This window comes from Numida meleagris, chromosome 4, assembly GCF_002078875.1.
Source record: "Numida meleagris isolate 19003 breed g44 Domestic line chromosome 4, NumMel1.0, whole genome shotgun sequence".
NCBI classification, from domain to species: domain Eukaryota; kingdom Metazoa; phylum Chordata; class Aves; order Galliformes; family Numididae; genus Numida; species Numida meleagris.
Genome location: NC_034412.1, coordinates 1,646,390 through 1,666,116, shown reverse-complemented (window position 1 = coordinate 1,666,116; position 19,727 = coordinate 1,646,390). Strand labels below are relative to the sequence as shown.

General features: G+C 47.4%; 1 protein-coding gene across 1 annotated transcript in view; it reads right to left on the bottom strand.

Annotated features, from left to right (window-relative positions):
- Positions 1–19,727, bottom strand: part of IQCJ (IQ motif containing J) — a 59,237-nt gene that overhangs the window by 34,708 nt on the left and 4,802 nt on the right. The window lies entirely within an intron of this gene.

Below are 19,727 nucleotides of genomic sequence, written 5' to 3'. Positions count from 1 at the left end.
GGAAAATTTTCCTACATTCAGCATAACTCTGCCTTTATCATCTTAATCATTACATCTCTTCACGCCACAGTAAGTAATTCCTCTCCCTGCCTTGAAGACCGTACAGTTTCAGATCGGTGAGTGGCTTCTGTTCCTTACCCCTTGCTTTGTAGCCCAGTTACGTGTATTTCACCCACTATGCCTGCCCCCAGCCAGCTCCTCTGAGCCTTCAAGGCAGAGGAGCACTGGCCACAGCCAAGGATCATCCTTCCAGGTGATGCTCGCAGCCCAACACCAGTTCCAAAGGCTGCCACTGTCCCTTTGAAGCCTGTTGCTCCAAGGTGCTCCTACCAACAGGACACAAACCGCCTGGGAATGCACCCAGCCCTGCAGCTTCATCCCCCAACAGCTCAGTCCAGATCAACCAGTCTGAGGCAATGGCCCATCTCAAGTCCTCCAGGCAAACCACGTCACATCAGCCCGGTTCCACCAACACCATTCATCATTGTTTGTGGTTTTCCCAAGGACTGTTCTGGCTATGTCTATCTTCACCTACTTCACATAACTTTAAATGAAGTCCACGTTCAACTGACTCTTATGGAGGTGTTGAAGAAGAGAAGAAGAAGAGAGAAGATAGCAGATATTCTCCTAAATGCTGCTTTTACTCAAAAACACATCACAGTCTTCAAAGGAACTGACCCTACTAAAAGAAAATGTCCCCAAATCTACGATCTGCTGAGTTCAGTGAGAGCAGCACTTCCTTCATCCATCTCACAACCAAACTCCAGTTAAACTCCAACAACATCACTGTTTCGTGAGAAACTTGCCCACCCCAGCATGGCTGTGGGTGGTTTTGCATCCCATATTTACTCACTGAGTGTGCTGGAGAGGCCGGTGTTTGGGCCTGGATAAATGTATCGGGCTCTTCTGGGTGGGCGCTAAGCTCTGCAAGGCCATCCCAGACTGCCCAGCATCTGGATGTGCACGGACACTGCCCGCCACGGTGAGCACAGCTCAGGCTTCCCAAAAGAGGAAACTGTTAAATACTGGGTTTGCTGGGAAGCTGACATGCAGGTCTGTGCAACAACTATGGCCATTTTGAAACGACAACATCCTGTTCAGAGAACATACCAACAATGTCATTCACTACAGTATTTTCTTTGGCATCCAGGGAAACTGCTGAAAGCCCAGAAATTTTCCTTGAATCTGATTCCATTTCTGCGCTTCGGGTCTATCCAAACTTTTTGATACAAAACAGATGACCTCACCGTTTGGCTTTTGGATAGTCCCCTTGGTCCTGCCAAGGTTACATGAGTCTACAAACATAAGGGTGAGAACCTGCGGGACCCTTTGGAGACATGGACCGGACTTCTCAGAGGGCAGGTTTTAAAGCAAAAGAAGGTCATGTATGGCATCTGTGCTCTGAAATGCACTGTGCAAGCAGGTGAGAAAACTATTTGGCACCATACACGAGGCTTTACACTTCTGTTTTGTGAACAGAGTGAATTCCAGCACCTTACTACCAAGGTAAATTCTCTATGCACCGTTCTTACTTATAAGACTACGTATAGAAGCAGGCAGTAAAGGGAATCAAAATATATTCAGCTGCAGGCAAATTAGATATTCCTAATGCATTCTGTTTTCCTGTGCAATTTAGCAAATGAGTTTACATGGTCTGACAAGTTGTCCTGGAAAACATAAAAGCTCAGATTAATTTTACCTTTGTAGGGATTATCGTCCCATATTTGCTTATTTACATCCACCCGCACCAGAGCTAAGAGCCGTATCTCCTGTGCCCTGTCAGATCCATCAATACCAACTGAAGGAAGGGAGGCAGGGGGATGCCACGCGGCGCGGCATCGCCGGGCAGCACACAACCCCAGCGCAGAGCTCACAGCACCCAGCTTTGTTTGTTGCCCCGTGGTGTTTACAGAGATCCATGTCAAGGCACCGTGTCCTGACCGACAGCGTTTTAATGATGCATACAGCGCTGAAGGGGTCGGTTTGGAGGGAGAAGAAAATGGAAAAGCGTCGTGGGCTGTTTCTTCGCTGTGGTGAGATGATGTATGGTTTTGCACCAGGTGTAAAGACAACGTAAGCTGTTCCTGGGGGAAGTGCTTCTAAAGGAAGGAACTCAACATCTGCTCTTCACTGAGCTCTGATGCTAAATGCACACAACTGCCCCCTGAACTACATCTCTGCCTATGGCAACTATTGTCTTCAGAATGCCAAAAAATAAAAGATCATCAATCCAGGATCAATTATTTCATCTCTTTGACCACTGTTGTGGCCAGGATTGGTCTGCACAGCGTTTCCTGACTGACTTCATATGGATCCGGCAGTCTGTCTGTACCGCACACAACAAACCCATCGGGTTTTGCACGTGGACAAACAGCCGAACTCTGGGCTGCAGGACCCTCCGTCGAGCTGCTCGCTGTTAGGGGCACACACGGAGAGCAGCTGCACCACCAGCTGAAACTCCACCGCTAAAAGCCCCGTGGGGTCAACCCCATGCACCGCAGCCAGATTTTGTTCCCAATCATTGCAAACCAAAAACAAAAGGGCAGTAAAACCTGGAGGAATCCCACAGCAGCAGCACGGCCATCACTCTCTGAATCCTTTTCCAGACACCCCCTTAAATTGTTATCATGCAAAGATGACACTTTCCTTCCTGAGCCTATGACATAACACAGCTGAAATTCCAGCTTCCCCGTGAACTTACCGCAGCCCTGCGCGCACCGCGAATCGCAGCTGCTAATCTGTGTTTGTGCAAGCTCCTTCTCTGAAGGAAGAAGTGCTGCTTGATGTGAGATTCCTGGAGGGAAATCTGCCCGCGCATCACTGGCTGCAAGTGAAACAAGCAGCATCCGCGTCCGATAGGCACCCACCACCCCCGGCATCGCCTCGTTTTAATTAGTTCTAAGGAAACTCATCTCTCTGAAGGCAATCAGAGCCGCACAGAGAAGCGCCGCGGTATGGATGTAGGAAACGCCATACGTTACCAGCCGCATCGTGAAGTTGCAGGGAAAGGAGGGGAGCGTTCCCGCAGCGCGCCGTGCCCGGGCGGCTCGCACTGCCAGCTGCACACCGCCGAGCTCAGCTCACTCCGTAGGCATCGGAAAAGCTCAAAGAGGGAAGGAAAAAAAAAAAAAAAAAGAGAGAGAGAGAGAGAAAGAGAGAGAGAGAGAGGCAGAGCTAAAGCGAGCGCGCAGCCCACAGACAGAGAGACGAGAAACTTCTGGCAACTCTCCAGCGCAGGGATGAACCTGCTGCTGTTGAGAGGCACAGGGCGATGGAAACGAGGGGAAACTCAGCGGTAGGGATGGGTCGGAGCCTGCTCGGAGCGCAGCAGAGATGTGCAGGAGGCAGCCCGGCGTGCTGCACGGCAATGAGCAGCCAGCACCATGCTGCACGCGCACACACACACATCTATCTGTGAGCACAAACTTGGAATGGATCATTCCACCGCGCTGTGAAGGTTATTAAATGCAGCGCAGAGGTAACTCCCGTTCCTTTCGTGTCCTGAAGTGGATTCACAGCGGTTCGGGTTCACAGCAACAGATTGGGTTTCGGCGTTTTCAGTCGTACCGGGAAGCCGAAATCCGTGCTGTAAAGATTATTCGCATGTTTTCAAGCAGATGACAAAAGTGTCAGCACGCTGAGACTGAACTTGTCCAAATATTTCTGCATTTTCAGCCAACGGAATCCAAACACCCGTGTCGGTAGCTGAGAGAAGCAGCAAGAAATAACGCTCGCCGTGAATTTGTCCTATCCGTGCTGCAGGACGCACGGCCGGCCGGGCTCACTCAGTACATCCAAATATGTAGAAATTGTAAAAATCAGTGTTTTTCACAAGAACGGGTGAACGTGGCGCTTCACCCCAGCTCCACTACACGTGGCATTTGGGCACCTTGCAGACACGCACGCAGAGTGAATGCCAACTCCTGGAAAACGTGCAAATAAACACTTTCTTGGCATGGAAAGGGAAGCGAGGCTCCACGCGGTGTGGGTTACGCTGCCGAGCCAAACTCAGCTCCTTTTATTCCCTACTCTGATAATGCACTAATTTAAAATCCAGTTCCAAGTTCAGACAGCATCCTGGTAAATATAGCTACTAATAAGCGCTGCTCTCAAAATTAGAAGTCAGGTTCCTGTAGCTTTGGATGGCTTTTAATTTAGCTAACAAAGAAGAGGAAGAAGTCAAGCTAGGCTAAATAACTGGAGGGATTCTCTATTGCTTGTTTTCTTCCTATTAATAAATCAGCCCTCTGTGGGAGGAAAATCAAACAGTACCAAACAAACATGAATTCATTAGAAGGCAACACCGAGGGAATCAGAAGATCTCCAAGACAAAGAGCAAAGTGTTTGCACCAATTTGGGGATAGGCAGAAGCAGACACAGCCTTCCTATCAGCTAGGGAGGGGTCCCATCCCTGGGATCATTTCTGTCCTCCTCTGGGCACGCTCCAACAGGTCTGCATCTCTCCTGTGTGCAGGGCTCCAGGTGAGGCCTCCCAGCGCAGAGCAGAGGGGCAGATCCCCTCCCTTGACCTGTTAGCCAAGAACGCCTTCATGTCAAAGCATCCTCCCAGAGAGAGCTGGTGTAAAAGCTGTCCTGGTGCCAACACCCTGACTTTGCAAAGCCGAGTCACCGTGCTCCCTCCATGCCCAAGAGGCTTTACCACGCACGGTACCCAGCAGCAGGCCAGCATCACCCCGTGACCACCAGCAGGAGGAACCATCCTGCAGACGTCCCATCCTCAGCTGTGCTCCCCGTTGCTATGCTTGTGCACGAGCACACCTGCCTCTGACAACCGGTCTGGCATATGAAAAGAAACACACTTTTTGACTGGGAAGATGCTGGAGCTGTCACAAGCCGTTAGGGCTGCGTGCTCCACAGTGCTTTGTGCAGGAAGGAATATCAGCAGAGCAGCCACAGGAATATGAGCTACACAGGGGATTTTCCTGCTCTGGAGTCTGTCTAAATGACACGTTGCACTGGAAGGCTGAAATTCGTAACGCGTTGGGTACATTTCTTTTTTAATTTCTCCTTTGTCTCCCGGGGACTGAAGACAGGTCATTACCAATAGGTAATGAAAGTTGCTGTGCTGATGAAGCATGCTGCGCTCTGAGCTAAGCGTGGTTTTGTTGCCGCTCTCCTGTTTGCTGCCTGGCAGCTCGCTGTGCACATCACTCACCCTTGCAGTGCAGCCCCCCAGCCACGCCACGGAGCAGCTCCAGCACTCCTGCAGTTAGCTTGACATCCTATTATTTTTCTCACAGCAAAGACGGAACTCAGAATACCTTGGTCTGAATCTGCATTAAGCTCTCTGTACCACATCCTTTATGTGCACTTCAGGTTTCTTCCCTGGTCACTGGATTTTTGCCCTTGGACACTTCCCCCCCATCCCATCCGACCGCCTCCACCTCCCTCCTCTGAGCGGTTCTCCTAAGGATGAAAGGGAGAGCAATATCATTTATAGAGGCAACAAAGGAAGATGAGTCTTCTGCACTTCCCCCACGCTTTCAAAAACTGGGCACGGCAGTTTTGCTCAGCAGCATCACTGCCAGGAGGATTTGGGCTTTAACTGCAGTTTGATATGGATCAGGAAAGCAGGACCTCTTTTCCATGAAGCTACCAGGCCCACCAGGTGCAGAACCAACCCCTTCTCTCTTCCTCCCACCACCACCCCCTGCAGCTCCCCAGCGACCACCAGGGGCAGGAGCAGAGCGGGCTCCCACCCCGTGTGCAGTGCTGATGCCTCCTCCCAAGCCCTCAAGGCCGCGCATGGAATCATTCCACGCTTTTAGCCAGCATCGGACCTAACGAGCAGACTTTCAACGTAATCTGGTTTTAAAAGCCTTGAAGGGCTGGCTCAAATGCGTTCATTGTGTACTAAAGAAATGGTATCCTATAAATAGCATATTAATCATTTATGGCGATCAGCTATGGCTGGAGATTTTAAGCTACACGCTCCTAGAATGCCAATGGAAGAGGAGAGCAAAGCTGGCTCCCCCCACTCACATCCCAACCCCCTGGGGAGCTAATTAGCCAGGAAACACTTGCTGAAAATTCTCAGCAATCTCTCAGTACCGTATCTGTTTGTGATTTCAGCTCTTGGGTAACGCAGCCAAACAAAAGCTACTGGACGGCTCCAACAGCCTTCATCAGATTTCAAGGAACAGGCTTTAATATCGCTAAAAATGCAATTATGGAGCTGCCTCTCTAATTCAAATATTTTGCCAAGCAGAAGTTCTCTCATCCCACCCGCGCTCAGAGTATTCATCCAACAGAGAACAAATCCAGCACCTGGCTCGCCTTGGCGGCACCACGCTGGGGCGTCGATCGGAACCTGCAATTCCTTCAGCACTGCAGATTTCATTTTAAATCAGCAGAATGAGGTTTCCTAGAATGCAGGGAGGCTTTCAGTATGCGCTGCTTTCACCTCAGCACCTCGCCTCCATGCCACACAGGGGTCTCTACGCCCTTCTCTCTTGTTGTACCATCCAACGTCGCTTTTTTGGAGAGGACTTGGGATGCTCCTATTGCCACGCAGCATCAGCAGCTACCTTCCGTGCTGACATTTTGGAGGCATGAAATCCCCTTCCCATCCTACCTTCAGCCTACCAAAACCCAATATTCAGAAAGATTACAATGGCTGAAGTGGGAAGAGGCTTTACTTTCCTCCAAACCCACGGCTGGTAGCACAGAGCTAGAATTTACTGTAGAGAAGCAGAGGTAAGCAGCTCCAGCTGTAATTTGCAGCTCCCCACGTCTCAGTACGGAGCCTGGGCTGATTGATGCACAAGTAGAGATTTACAATGCAAAGTAAAGAATAACTGATTAAAGGGAATCCACGGCGTTTCAGGACCTTAATGAGTTGTTGAAGAAAATTAATTTCCATGTGCAATATACGCAGAGACTATGAGGAAAACTTAGAATTTAATTAATCACAGTATTAAAAAGTTATTGGATATAATTGTAAGTAAATACTGCTTAATTATTCTTCTAACACCGTGGCTAATTTCAAAGCCACTTCCCATGATGCCCTTCCTGGTTCAGGTTCTTATATACTTAATGATTCAACTGTGGTTGGACCCAGTTTTGAAATAATGGTGCATTTTCAACATCTCCATTCTAAATCCAGCATATCTATAACACGAAACACCCCCTTACAGCCTCTGAGCAGAGCAATACGGTGCAAAGCCCAGGCTGGCCAGGAAGGCAGCAGAAATAATGCAGATTCACAGCCATTTCTCTCTAAAGTGAGCACTGTCACCCCATCCCTTTTACTGGTGACATTTGTAATTAAGCCGCCTGCCCAAGACCCATTTCAGCAGCGCTTCCCCCTGAATTTATGGTGACTCCTGCTCCATTACAGCTTTACAGCGCTTTTTCATTCAAGAGGTTTCCCAGAGCAATGGTTAACAGAAATCTGAGTGAATGATATGTATTTTCTAAGCTCATTTATCTCAAAAGTGTTTATTTTGAACGTCCTTGCGCTGTGCAAGGAAACAAGGGGAAGCCCTCTGGAAGCACAGCCAGATGCCCTCGCTCGATCCAAGCGCAATCCCCACCGACTCCCATAGGGCTTACATCAAACTGCATCACACCAAAGTGAGAACGAATGGAGATCTTCAAAATACTGCCCTGGTTCCTACTGACAGCATTGAAGATCTTCAGAATGCCCTTCTGACTCCTTTCAGGAGCGCAGCGCTGCAGCGGACCAGACCTTTGCTAGAGAAGCTGAGGTCTCAAGTCCAGAGGCAGTGGTTAGTGGGGTGTTACTGAAGGGCTTTTGGTTGCTGTTGGGAGACAAAGCCCTTCTATAACAGAGTAAAGATGTCACTGGACACACATAGCTATCTATTGCTGTTTAGAGCAGACCTGCCCATTGGCTCTATTACTTTATCGCTGTAAGACCACCATCCTTTCTGATTGTTTGCTTGAAAATTCACCTGGAAAAATGAATTACCATCTTATTTACATAGCAAACCTCCATAGAGGAGAAGCAGTCAAAAAGGGCACTGTGCTGACTGTGTGAGCCCCTTCTGGAGGAGCCCCAGGTGCAGAGGCTCTTCCAGGTGGCTGGGAACAGCCCTTTCTCTGCCTTTCCTCCTCTTATGGCTTTTACTCCTGTTAATTATGGTTTTTAATTAGTCATTAGCAGTGCCTGAGGAATAAGATAAATGGTCTCTTCTGATTTATAAAATTTCAAAGATTGCATCTAAACCGTGGAAAACCTCAGATTACCGCTAATTGCACTGCTTGCAGCCGGACAGCTCCGGGCTGCACCGGGAGCCTATGGGAAACCCCAAGGAGCACTGGGCACCATGGGAACAGTCAGGCATCCTCATCAGCCAAACACAAATCCAATGCGATGCACGACAACTCCGTGATCAGAACCAACACTCCATGTACAGAACGATTACCCCAGAAATAAAACAATTTCGAACTGGGGAAAGAAATCAACGTCTTCCTTTGAAACATCAAAATTCAACTCTCCGCATAGAATTGGAGTCAATGATCCTCATGAGTCCCTTCCAGCTCAGGCTATGCTGTTCTATGATTTTTTTCCCAGCCAGATGCATTTAACCAGAATTCTGCCAAAGAGTTTCCAGTAGGGACACTCTGAGCATCTTCTCCTCAAGGGACAGCTCAGGTGATGGTGAGGCACGGGGGGTCATGACACTGTCCATCTGCATGACATATGGCATTAGTACTATGAATAAAATCAATTTAAATAAAAATGCACTGTTTTGTACCCAAACTTTGCCTTCACGTGCGTTTCGCAAAGAATAAATATTTTAGTAATGCATTCATTGCTATGAAGTTCCCAAGCACAGAACCAGGAGCAGCTGGCTCTCATGGCAGATGGTTTTCTACCGGGCTTTCCCTGCAGCCATGTCCACATGGAATGGACCCAGCTTTCCCCAAGCTCATGCTTATTGTCAGCAGCCACAAAGGTGCTTTTATAGACACCAGCCTGAGGTTGAGGAGGGGGGTTTCGGCATCATCCCGATACGTTCAGCCACTGGAAGTGAAACGGCAGCAATTCAGAGGACTGTGTAAAGCACTGCCCAGAGCAAGCCCCCGGATTAAAACAATTTAACTTTCTAAAACCTCAGCCTGAAGAAAGACAATCTTATTTGTACTGAATTAATTTCTTTTTTGGAAGTGAACTTTGTTGAAAGACGCTTTTTACAAGGACACCAACCCACTAAATAAATATAAATTATCCAATTTAAAGCACTGTCTTCCAACCCAAAGGAATGCCAGGACTGCTGGGCAATTCCCCAGGGTGAGGCCAGGAATATAACGCACCGGCTGATATGTAATAGCTGTCTCTCTTGCGAGGAATGAAGAGCCATTTGTGGAATTTCAGCATGCAGGAAGACTAACACGTCTATTAAAAGAAAAATGTGAACTCTGGGTCTCTCATCAGGGACTCATTTAAATGCAATTTTGCTAAATTAGCTGCAGTAAGGAGCCAGTGGAGGAAGGCTAACTGTAAACCCAGATAAAATAGTACTTCTTTGATAACAGCAATTCATATTAAAGGACTCCAGTGGATAGTAAGTCATTAATAGGTAAACATTATTTTAATCCAATGTATCCTAAAGCAAGCTCAGAACTCAGCATCTGCTTCTGCAATTGGCAAACTGAGGTGTTCCCATATTTCACTGAAGAATTCCAAATGCGTCACTGGTATTTAGACATGGGAGCAAAGAGCGTGGGCCCTGTCAGTCTGACATCAAACACGTGTGAGGCTTCCCCAGAGATGCCAAAAGGCAAGAATGCCTGGAAAATGGGACATGAGGCACTACAGGGCTACCAAATGAGAGCAGGGCAGTGCAATACCTTTCTTTGATAAGAAAGTTCCATAGAAGGGTTGGTCAGATTTTGGTAAGGCATTCACTACGTGGCAAACGAGATAAATGGGAGAACAAGGAAAGGGCTGCTGGCTGCAAACCACACTTACTCAAAACTTACTCTTAGGATGAGATGAAAATAGCTGGCCCTTCATGTGGCTGCTGCTTTAGGGCTCCAAACACACATTTCCTGACTGCTGCACATCTCAGTTATATTTGTCATCTACTGGCTTTCACTGTGAAAAGGACATTTCCTCTCATTCTTTAAAAACGTTCCCCTTTCTGAAACGTAAAGATGGCAACGCTTGAAGACGGAAAGGTTTTTCAAAGTACTGGGCGGCTACTAATGATAATCATAAAAGATTAAATTTTCAACATAATTAGCCAGTGACAGGTCAATAAAATCCCTAAACCAGATGGCTTCCTAACTGAGTTTTCCAAGAAATTCGTTAATTATAGGAACCACCCTTAGATATACTCAACTTCTCTCTTTAATGGAATTGCGTTAATTCCAGATCCTGCAAGAGAGACCACGGTGAGCCTTAGCAAACTGAACAAAGACCCGATTCTGCGTGCCTCTTCACACCCATCACCCCTGCAAGAAACTCTCCCTTATCTAAGGCTAAAATCAATACGTTAATCCATACGGATCAGCCCGGATTAATGCGAGAGACTGCTTTCACATCACAGCACCGACAGATTTTCCTAGAGGCAATCTGTTACCACATACTATGTGACGGCCTAAAAAAAAAATAAAGAAAACATCATTTCAGCTGGATGAAAACACAAAGGTATTCCCGTTTGTGTGTGTGTCAGGAAGTGGATCTTCTGCCACCTCCCCCAGATGGTGCAGAGGGAGTCCATGCAGCCCTGAGGTCAGAGTGCCCCAGGCCTCAGCTGTGCCCACCTCAGCTCTGGGCTCAACAAAACACAGCACCTCCATCACTCCTCACACCTCTTGCCCTCCAGACCCTTCCCCATCTTCTCACCCCTCCTTTGGATGCTCTCCAATGATAGTAATCCTCCACTTAATGCTGGATGTCCAAATTGCCAGCACGGCACTGCATGTCATTGCAGCACCGGATGGGTCTGTGCAGCCAGGCTGCTTCTGCAAACTCTAAGGAAACATCACAGTGTGCTGGAGGTGATACCACTGCTGCTAACAGACGTGGACCTGCAGCCTCACGCTTTGCAGGTTCCTGCTAGTCAGGATTTGGGCCATTTAACTGAAGAAATTCTCTGCTCGGCAGCGGTTTGAGTAAAACACGCCCCTAAAGCCTAAGCAATATTAAAGCCACAGATTCCACGTTTCTCCCTCAAATGCTAACTTTTCACTTCACCCTCCCCCGTGACAACCCCAGAAATGAAGCTCCAAGCAGATGGGAACTCCCAGGCCACCAGCTCTGTCCCTGCCCAAAGGACCCGCTCCCCACACTCAGCATCCCCCCCTGCCTCCAGCACACGGAGCAGGCACGTTACCCACCACATCTGTGCTTTCCTACCTCCTCCAGTACTTGCAGAGAACAACCTGCCCTTTTTCTGCACCACCACTCGCTCTTTACAGAGCTCCTGGATTTTTTTTTTTTTTTTAAATGAATTTTCATTCCGAGGACTGTTTTATCATTTCTCCATCAGACTTGCCTGCTGTGCCTGTATTATTGAACAATCCCTCACAAAATTACATATGAAATACTCTATTCTAAGGGTTTGGATGTGAGCCATGTACAATACTACAAAGTCTCTCCAAAGTCAAACTCAGAAGACCAACAGTGCCCGACAGCTACGGCAGCGCTTGCTCATTTTCATAATTTGCTAAATGAGCCTAGCACCACAAAGAATAGGCTGAATGTTATCAACCAATATGGGGCCAACTATAGTCACACCAGATATTGATAGAACGTAAATGGAAAACTAAGTACATAAAAAATAGGCATTTCATAGAAGCAGATATCTGGGGTCTGGGGAGGGCTTGAATAAATGTGCCTATGAATGCTTCAGAGCATAAATCACTGGTGTGATAATGTACAGAAGCAATGTTAAATAAAACGTTAACCCATGTATCAAAGAATATTGTGATAGCTTCTTTATTACATTTGTATCTTAGCTCATTAAGGAAACGACCTCTCCTCCACCGTGAAGCAAGTGCTACATTTATTGCTCCTGACAGTTCATCAGTGCCAAGGTGAACCAGCCCTCACTTCTGCAGATCCGTGCAACTCTCCTTACAGTGCATGATAAAGACTCATGCACGAATCCTGCGGTGTCTGGGAAGAAGTGAGAGGTGTGATGAACTGTGGTTTGGACAATAAATCTGTGGCTGACTGATGACACTTTGACTGTTGCATCTTAAATAGGGCTTTGTAAACTGAAATGCAAAAGACCTGTAACTGCAGCATATATCACTAGACCGAGGCATAATCAAATTTGTTTAAATTCACGATTCCTAAGCCAGCAGAGAAGATCAAAAGAGACTTATGTTCCTGCTACTCCATCCTGCCACATCGTTTATTAACATTTTCCAGCAAAGACCTGTCCCCAGCCTCCCCATGCGGCTCTTCTTTGCGCCGTTTGCCATTTCCTAGAAAATAACTTTCTTCCCAGAGCTAGGAAAGTGGGAGATGCAGCTTTTTGTTAGCCTTGTTGTGCTTTACACTCAGCCTGCACAATCAGCATCTAAAGTCAAGCTCGGCTCTCAAACGCCATCATCATGGCAAATCTACTGATCTGCCTTTGTCTTCTGAACAAGGGGCACTAATTCTCTCCGGGGATGTGAAAAGTGGTGTATTCCTCAGATTTGCAGCTCCCGAAGGAGCCCTACAATCTCCAGCCCTCCTCCTGCCCAGCACTAAAAGCTCCTGCACGGCAGCCGTGAGCCCCCAGCCCTCCCTGGTGCCCTCATGCCAGAGAGCAGTGGCCACGGGAAGGGGCTGGCTGGCTCCTTGATTTACACCAGTAAATCAAGATGCTAAAACCAACAGGACCAGATGCTTGCTTAACACAAGCATGCACACCAGGCTCCAGTCTGTAATTTCGCTCACAGGGTTGGCAATCCTCCCCATGGCAGAGGCGCTGGAACTAGATGAACTTTGAGGTCGCTTCCAACTCAAGCCATTCCATGATTCTCTCAAAGGAGAGTTGCACAGCTCCTCCAAAATCTCAGCTAGAGAGAGGTGTTTCTCCCTGTGGTCTGTCTCTCCCATCTTTTGTTAACATTCCTTTTCAGCCCTCAAAATGAACCAAATCTGCAGTTCTGGTAGGTGCTAGGGTATACACGATGATCTACTGCTTACCCATGTTCAGACCTGGCTCTCCCAAGCTGGCTCACTGTCAAACATCACCTACCAGTGCATCCTACACCTAACCTGCAGGTGCAACTGGACGGACGCTGAATTCCCCTTCTGTAAGATAAAACACACGAGGTTTTTGGACCAGCTAAATGTCAACATGGCCTTCTCCAGCCACAAAACAGGCAGACTTCTTCCCCTTATTAATTACTTTCTCTGAAGTCTCCTCATAATTCCACCCACTGTTGTAAGTCAAGCATTTGTGTCAAGTTCTTTTGATCTTCCTCCTCAATTACAGTGAGCAATTAGCCCCTCTGCCGAGCTCCTCGGCCACCTCATCGATCTTCTCTCTTCTTCCTCCCTGAATCTAATCCTTTCGGCCTTCTGGAAGCTCACTGCTAAGACAGTGCTACACGCTTCCCAGGAACTCAGCAACCATATGTCATCTCAATGCTCCGCTGACATCAGCGTTCCCTCTCATTTGCCCTTCAATTAATTTCAGAGACGAGGTGCACCCTATCACGACTTTGATCTCCTGCCTCCAAGGGGTCTTAAAGCTTCTATCATCAAAAATGTGTTGGCTCTGATATCTGTATTTATAATTTTTCCTCCCGGCTGAAGAGCGCTCAATCTCTCCTCCCGAAGCGATTAGCGCGGCGCTGCAAAGCCTTCCTCCCGAGAACCCCCGGGGGGACGAGCGCTTCCAGCCGCCTGCCTGACACCCAGCGCAGCCATCCTCCCTTCCCCATGGCAGCTGACACGGTGATGAAGCAAGAACCTGAAAGGATGCATCTTAAATGCGCGTTAAGGCTCGGGCAGTCCTGGGGAGCGTGGAAACTCATGTCCTTGCTGGAAAAGGCCAAAGACCGTGCTGGCGCAGGGACTGACCTCCTGAAGCTAACTGCAAAACAATGGCACTGTTTTTGTAAAGAGAGATTTTGCAGTAGGTCAGGAATTAGTGAAGGAAATGGAACAATATTTATTCAAAAACAGCACTGTTCATCCATCATTTCTTGTTCTCAGCTGTTAAACGAACATGTTCCTAACATGCAGCATTCTGCCTCATTGCACGCATCAAGTCCATAACTTCCAGCATTCACAACATTCAGGTTTATTTCTGCTGGAAAAAGACAGTTGCAAACATGTTAGCTTCTGCAAATCGTTATTATCTGGGAGAACAGTAACTACCTGAAATGCATTTAATACACTTGAGATGACTGGAAAAATAATGCAGAAGAAGATCCGCATTATCTAAAAAGAGAAAAAACATTCTTTAAATACTGAGTGAAGATGTAGACGGAAGAATTGGCTTCCACGGTTTTCTGTTCCACCACTTAACTGCTTTTTCAGTTTTTGCTCCATTTATTTATCTCAATGCCAAGAGTGGGAGAAAGACGACGACATGAACGGAGCACAGGAGACCACATCAAGGTTTACTGGGAAGGATTACAAGGAGCGGCTCCTCACCAGCAGTCACCTTCCATTTGCACTTGCAAATTTGCCCTGGTGGGGCAACAGAGCTGGGTATAATTTCGGTGTCTGACCCTACGAGGCACAAGCACAGCCAGCACCGTGCTGCGCAGCCTCTCAAGCACGTCCCCTTTCCTGCAGGCACCCAGCTCGGGAGCCAAAAGCTCTGACATTTTAAAAGCAAATGCTGTTGATTCCAAACACCCAACTTCTGGCATTTTCATCAACACAAAAAGTCATTCATGTTGTTAATCACACAGTAATTCTTCTTTCATAATAATAATTCATTGAATCAATTTAATTACGGACTCCGGATCCAGCAATTTAAGAGGTTGTTGCCGGAGTGCGTTTTCTAACTGCGAGAAGAAATTCAGCTAAATAAGATGTGCAAAGGCAATAAAACGCATCTTGCTCATGTATGGACTAGTTAATAATCCATGCTGTTTCTACGTGCCATGTCTCATTAGAAGTATTCCATTTGTTGCGTTCAACACTAAATAAAGCCCATAACCATATAGCATAGACCACGAAGTCTCAGGTGTGTCCCCCGGTGGGGTTCAGGTGCAGGCAGAGGTGGGAGATGGGAGGGAACTGCACAAAGCACAGCTCCGTGCCTCTCACCTTCATCACTCAAGCTCTGTACCAAAAACTGCCCTTAATCCTGCTGCTATAGGCTCCCTTTGGCTTTAGCCCCCTGCTCAGGGCAGTCGGCTGATTCACTGTCATCAAATACAATTTCATTTTACAGCACACAGATGTACTCCAGTTGAGCCCCAGCCAGATCTTAATGACAATCTCTCTTAAGAGCTATTTAGCAAGTTAGAGGTGAAGTCTCATGCTGCAGCAAAGAGCAAACCAGATGCTGTGCGCATGTTTCGGTTTTCAATCACACAGCTCTGACCTTCACCTGGGACACAGTATCAGCCTGGACGAGCCATGAAGACCCAACCCTGGCCAGAACACCATCACCAATGTCAGAGTGAACGGCACCAGGTGCACCTGAACCAAGCTGAAATCCCTCAGTGCCACACAATGCCCTGCAGTCAAAGGGAAAGCAAACCCTGCGGAAGAAGCCAGCAAATGAGGCACGAGTGCATACACATGAAAACACACACCACCTGCAATGCCCTATGGAAAAGAGCCTACATTTTCAGGGAAGGTGCACACGGAAAACTTAACAAACTCAGATCCATGTCTGCCCTAACACCTCCCCTCAGCATCAGTCAAAGCCCCGTGGCTGCATCCCGAGGTAGCTCCTTCCCTTGAGCGCAGGAACAAGGTTTCTGAGGGGCAGATGAAGCCCAAACAAGGTGTTGCTCACAGCTCCTCCTGGCATGCGAATATCTTCTCTTTCTTACAACCTCACACTGCCAATTAATTTAATACTTACAAACACTTGCAGGGAAATAACACGGCAGGTAAAGGAATTTACAGGGGACGTACAAGGAGGCTGTAATCAGAGCCATCTCCGCAGTAACACCACATAATTTCTGTGTCATCTTTCAATCACAGTTCCCTTAATGCATCCTTGAAAAACGAGGACCGCATCAGTCATGGTAGATTTAATAGCCAGGTAGATTTATACTGGAACAAAGCCAGAGGCAACTTCCCATGTAGAATAGCAACGCTGGGATTATTTTAAATGCTACTATCCTGCTCACTTGGGTTTTTAAACTGCACTGACAAGCCCAGGAGATTCTGCAGGACCACAGAGCAGTAACACAGCTTCAAGAGCCCTGGCTCCCTCCTGCCTGTGCAGCAGGGAGAGCTCAGGGCACATCCTATTTGTATGGCAAACACTTGGGCAAACCATGGTCAGACGCTCTTCCAAAAAAAAGCCCTGACAAAATAAAATGCACGTCACCAGCAATCTCTAACTTGATGTCCACTCTATTTATTTTTCCCTCTGGATTTATGTCCCTTTAAATCAACGCTCTGAAATTACAGCCTTCCCATGGGCATGCAGATCCTGTAAATCTCTGAGTTTTAATACTACTTTATTTCAAGACTGACAAGCTGCAAGCCTTGTCACAGGGGATAATTCAGGAAGTTATGCTTGGTGCCACCAGGCCAACACCCTCGTGGTGCATCTGTCCACCCCTTGGTCCCCAGCAGGCTCCACTGGATTTAGTGTGCAGTGAGCAATGCTGGGCTGAAGCCACCCCCCTCCCTCTCCATCCTGCCCCACCATTTGGGCAGCATCCTGCATGCATCGTGCACAGACCCATGCCCCAGACCCACATGGAATCTCCCTCCCCATCCTCCAGCTCTTCCCATTTGCATTTAGCTCAGGTGTGCAACTTAATGCACAGTATAAATGGAATTTCAAAAACCAAACAGAGTGGTCTGCACACGCACTGGGTTTCTATCTAAAGAAAGACATTGCATTTGGGCAAGGCACGTCCTCTTTGAATTACTGCTCAGTAACTTCCATCCTCATGGAAGTCCTGACCCACAGAAGTCAAACCCCAGGCAGGAGAGTTTGTCCTTATTACGATGCACCTGGCGGGGGAACAAGTGACCTTGAGATGCCTGCAGCAAGAACACTGCTTTGAGGATTCTCCATAAATCTCCCTCATTTTCAGAGCATTTGAGCAGACCATTGTAACTGTATAGATGCGCACATCTAGACGCACATTCTTCAGGAGTTTCATCAAATCCCAGCACACACTACACCCTGGTCCTCTGATGCCCACTGCAGACCCTGGGTAGGATTTCCTATGGGATTTTTCTCTTTTTCCACGAAACCAGGCCCCATTGGCCAGACACACAGCTGGGCTCTCAGCCTGCGCTTTGCCAAAAGCCAGGCGAGCTCAGCGGAGCAACCAGGGCTTTCTTTAAATGTCATTTTTAATATTTAATCACACCGGATGGCCTCAATATTTACAGAATAAGCCATTTCATTCGGAAGTTAAACATATAGCCGAGATATTTAAGGAAACTCATTCAGAGCCACAAAGATGCAATTGCACTTAACGTGACCTGGGAATGATATCACTCACGTACACCTTTCTGCAGGGCCCTTAAACCCCATTCTGAATACATTACGCCAAGTCAGTCTCACCTGGTGTGTTTCCTGGGTAGCATTCACTAGTGCTGTGCGAGCATCCCAGAGCACCCAGGCTTACGAAGAGAAAAAAGGAAAACAGGATGGAGGTTTACAGGGGAGCTTTCATAAATAACTACCTGTTGGGCGAAGCAGCCTCTGAAAATGCATTTCCTGAACCAGAAACCAAAATGCATAAAGAACAGTAAGTGAAAGAAAGGCAATAACCAGTAAGGAATGCAGTCAGCAGTAACAACAGGAAGCTCCACAATGGCCAGAAAAGCACTGGGAGCAGCCACAAGTTGTCTTCTCCTGCCATCAACAAAACCACAGCTTGCAGAAATGCTTAGGAAACGAAACCACAGCTTGCAGAACCACTCAGGAGGAGACCAGAGACACATAAACTGCAGTTCTATTTAACAGCGATATGGAAAACTGTCAAACGTTTTATCACCCGTGGCAGTCAGGGCATGATACGCGCTGATATCAGCCGAAGACTGTAATGCAATGGCATAAAGTCTTATTGGAAAGAGAATGGGAGCCAGAAATCTTGGCTAGCGATCGCACCTACCTTTGTAATGAGTTTCTGCGCCAGTAGGAGTGAAATTGCATGCCAAAATCACAATGTAATTTATCCCTTGTTTAAGCACGCACTGGCAACACAATTACTATTTTCAGACTCGCAGAGCTTCACTTATCAGTGTACTATTGAACAAGAGTTCTCTCGTTTCCCGTAACGCGGCTTTAACGAGCGGCGCAGTCCTGGCTGCGGCAGCACACCGCACACCCAAGGTCCACCCTAAATGCACAGATTTGCTGGGGAACTAAATTCCTCAGGCTCCTTGAAAGAAAGGTGGAGGGAAGGAGTTTACCTTCAAAAACACCTATCTAGATGAACGAGTGCTTCCCGAATGCAGAGATTAATTACCAAGAACGACATAGGATGCAAATAAGTTTTGGGGAAGCAAAACCCTGGCAGCTGCCCCATACACCCCATAAATCAGCTTCCCTCTAAGTTCTGCCCATGCCTAACACTGGGGTGTTCCATGCCACCTGACACCACGCCAACTTCCATCCTTCTCCTGTGGCACTGCGTGGCCATAGGAAAATCCACAACCAGCTGAACTGAGGCACGGCTTGCTCTGGTTTCTTCAGAGATGCTCTGGGCATAGAAGGAAGAAAAACATCAGGCACCCTCGTATTTCAGCATGGGCTGAAGCTACAAGGCACACCATTCCCCTGCAATGTTACTATGGTGATTTCTGTGCGGACAAAACACCACGATGGTTCGTACAGCTGTGGGTACGAGCCAAAGCTCACAAGCAAGATTCTAATCTGCCCATTAAACAATACCGGGCTTTGTGAATAATAATCAAAAAGCAATTACACAACAGATAGACTATCAGAGCTCACCCCACTAAGCATGAAGGTCAAATACATCACATTAACTAGGTATCTGCCCGCCGAAAACCCACAGCCTGGTGGACAGAATCATTACTTGTGGAGTTATTAATAATGGAGAGGATTGCCAGCACTGCTTCATTTACTTAAACCAACATGAAATGGCATAAATATTGCACTAAATCACACACGCAAATGATCTGCACGCATAAGATCGAACTGCATGAAACTACTGAGCTGTAGAAAATGTATCTGTATATGTGTTACATATACTTTCTGTACTTTATAAAGACAGTGAATTTTTCTGACCGTCCAGAGCTCCTCATTACCAAGAATTCAGGAGCCAAGCGTACTACTCGTTTTGCCAGTTCATGCTATACTGCAAATCACTCTTTCATTAAAGGGTGTTTGTGACATGGCAAGATGCTGTGGCTGCATGCTGGTTGTCATTTGGGCTGTTTGTGCCTTGTTGCTGTGCTGGAATCTTCCTCATTTGCTTTCTGGCAAAGGGTAAATCAGAGAACAAAGCTCCAGAAGGACTTGCATGGGTCTCCCACCTGGAGCCATGCATTCAAAATATGTAAAGAAAGGAAAAAAAACAAACCAACAAAATGATGGAGCTCCCAAATCCCTGGCAGAGCAAAGGCTTGAGCTTTGCTGAGCAGGGAGGATGAG